The sequence below is a fragment of the Bidens hawaiensis genome, unplaced genomic scaffold (assembly GCF_021521415.1).
Source record: "Bidens hawaiensis isolate Kalapana, Puna unplaced genomic scaffold, B.hawaiensis_p1.1 tig00068786_1, whole genome shotgun sequence".
NCBI lineage: Eukaryota > Viridiplantae > Streptophyta > Magnoliopsida > Asterales > Asteraceae > Bidens > Bidens hawaiensis.
In genome coordinates, this window is record NW_027502144.1 from 12,501 (window position 1) to 15,000 (window position 2,500).

Below are 2,500 nucleotides of genomic sequence, written 5' to 3' on the forward strand. Positions count from 1 at the left end.
ACCCGATAAAATGTCGGCGTTGCCCGGTAAAGTATCCACGTTGCCCGGCAAACCTGGCCCGCTGCCCGGTAAGGTTAGCACGCTGTTCGACAAACCTGTTACGGTCCATCGGCTTCGGGTTAACCCGAAGACATGATGTCATGATTCCATACCCGTTAACGTCGACCCATTCTGTAAAAAAACCTGGAACGTTGATGTCGAGCGAGCCCGGTCCGCATTCGGGTCCGAGCACGACACGGATCTACGTTTTAAACACATGACTGACTAACGATCGTGACCGACTAACGATTCCATAACACACCACCTATACCCATGATAATGCTTCCCCGCTACAAGTCCCATTTTCGTGAAACTTGTGGTGACGTCGAGGGCCCGAGCACGACACGGTCAACGTGTTGACCCGAAAACATGAGGTTACCAACCCCGACCCCATAAACCGCTCATAAAGTTTCCTCTCATGTCCCGGACGCAACGCCTCGTGTCATTAAAGCGGAGTTGCCCAAAACAGGCCCACGGGCCCACCAAGCCCGGCCCGCGGGCCCTTCACGACACGAAAGGGGGTTCATTTCTCTTGGACAGTCATATCTCATGGTCACGAGTACCCTCACAGAGCCTCGTGTCGATCCAACCCCGTTTGGACACCTTGCCCCCACCAAAGGCCTTACGGACCAACCGGGCCCACCAAGCGGCCCGTCCCGACCCGAAAACCAAAATTTTTTTTTTGGGAAACTCATATTTCAATGTCCCGATGCCCCACGCCAAATTTCGTGTCAATCCGACCTCGTTTGGTAGGGTTTTCAAAAATTATGATTCCTCAAAAATTTAATATCTGTTCCTGTCACTATGCTAATTGTTCAGAATGCATATATAGGGAAGGGGTGGGTGTTGAGCGCCCATGCCTGGGCAAAGTTGGCTACCAAGCTAAAATATGGAGGTTCAACGTACGAGAAACCAAAGCCCCTCCCCCATGTTGCATACGAAGCTTGCCCAACGACTTGGTTTCTTGCACAACGACCCGAGTATACTGCCCCAAAGTTGCACGCCCATGGCCAGGCCAAGGCATGCCAAGGCGCCCATGGGCAAGCCAAAGGCATGCCTAGGCACGGCCAAAGCAAGCCAAAGGCACGGCCAAGGCAAGCCAAAGGCACGTCTAGGGCATGCCAAGGCACGCCCATGGTCAGGCCAAGGCTTGCCAAGGCACGCCCATGGCCAGCCCAAGGCATGCCAAGGCGCCCATGGGCAAGCCAAAGGCATGCCAAGGCACGCCCATGGGCAAGCCAACGGCATGCCAAGGCGCCCATGGCCAGGCCAAGGCACGTCCAAGGCATGCCAAAGCTCGGCCAAGACAAGCCAAAGGCATGCCTAGGCACGCCCATGGCCAGGCCAAGGCATGCCAAGGCGCCCATGGGCAAGCAAAAGGCACGGCCAAGGCATGCCAATGCGCCCATGGGCAAGCCAAAGGCATGCCTAGGCACGGCCAAGGCAAGCCAAAGGCATGCCAAGGCAAGCCAAAGGCACGTCTTGGGCATGCAAGGCTCGGCCAAGGCATGCCCCGGCACGCACATGGCTAGGCCAAGGCAAGCCAAAGGCATGCCAAGGCAGGCCAAAGGCACGTTCAAGGCATACCAAGGCGCCCATGGGCAAGCCAAAGGCATGCCAAGGCACGCCCATGGCCAGGCCAAGGCATGCCAAGGCGCCCATGGGCAAGCCAAAGGCACGTCTTGGGCATGCAAGGCTCGGCCTAGGCACGGCCAAGGCAAGCCAAGGCAAGCCTAAGGCATGCCAAGGCGCCCATGGGCAAGCCTAAGGCATCCCAAGGCAAGCCAAAGGCACGTCCAGGGCATGCCAAGGCGCCCATGGGCAAGCCAAAGGCATGCCAAGGCACGCCCATGGCCAGGCCAAGACATGCCAAGGCGCCCATGGGCAAGCCAAAGGCATGCCAAGGCACGCCCGTGGGCAAGCCAAAGGCATGCCCAGGCACGCCCATGGCCAGGCCAAGGCAAGCCAAAGGCATGCCAAGGCGCCCATGGGCAAGCCAAAGGCATGCAAAACTCGGCCAAGGCATGCAAAACTCGGCCAAGGCACGGCCAAGGCATGCAAAACTCGGCCAAGGCACGGCCAAAGGCATGCCAAGGCATGCAAAACTCGGCCAAGGCTAGCATATGGGTGCCTTCAAAAATTATGATTCCTCAAAAATTTAATGTCTGTTCCTGTCACTTTGCTAAATGTTCAGAATGTATATATAGGGGGGAGTGGGTTGAGAGCAAGCATGCCTTAGGGAAGGTTGCCCCCTTGTCATGGCTGTGGGCTGCCATGACATGCTTGCTCGTCCGTTCTAGGCATGATTTAAGGTCGATGGTGGGTTTACGAAATTTTGTGGTGCAACGACACGTCCCTTTTATCCAAACGAAGCGTGGCTGGGGTGCTGGGTTGCTTTACTCGTCCAAGGCTTGATTCTTGGCTTTCCTGGTTTGGTTTCGAGAAGCGGCTGCCGAGGTGT